This window comes from Arachis ipaensis, chromosome B06 (assembly GCF_000816755.2).
Source record: "Arachis ipaensis cultivar K30076 chromosome B06, Araip1.1, whole genome shotgun sequence".
Taxonomy (NCBI): domain Eukaryota; kingdom Viridiplantae; phylum Streptophyta; class Magnoliopsida; order Fabales; family Fabaceae; genus Arachis; species Arachis ipaensis.
The window spans coordinates 123,443,866-123,444,339 of record NC_029790.2 but is presented as its reverse complement, the minus strand read 5'-3'; positions in this window follow the sequence as shown (position 1 = coordinate 123,444,339).

Sequence of the window (474 nt, the reverse complement as noted above, 5' to 3'; positions counted from 1 at the left end):
TTTATTCATTTTATTCATAATATATTAAATTACAAATTTCTGAAATGCTATTTTTATTATAAAAATAAATAAAAATTTATTATAAACATAAATTAAATGTCAACGAAATATAACTTAAATAGCATAATTCTTTTATATTCATCTAAAAAATCGAAAATTCAAATCTCTTTATCTTCAATAAAAAAACATAAATTAAATAAAAATTAAACACCAAATAATAATAAATACCATTCAATTTCCTAGCACTCCTCTTTTTCTTATTGAGAAACTAAAAGTAATATAATCAGACAAGCCAAATACGTACATATAAAAGAAATGGCCCCACGTATAGTCAATGCAGACTGCTATCTTAACTTAACTGAATTGTGGGCTACACAAAATCTTAGTGGTTTAATTTTTAACTTTTTTTTCTCATTTTATTTTATTCACGAAGAGGCTTTTCTAATTAATTGATCTATATAATTAAATTTCTAA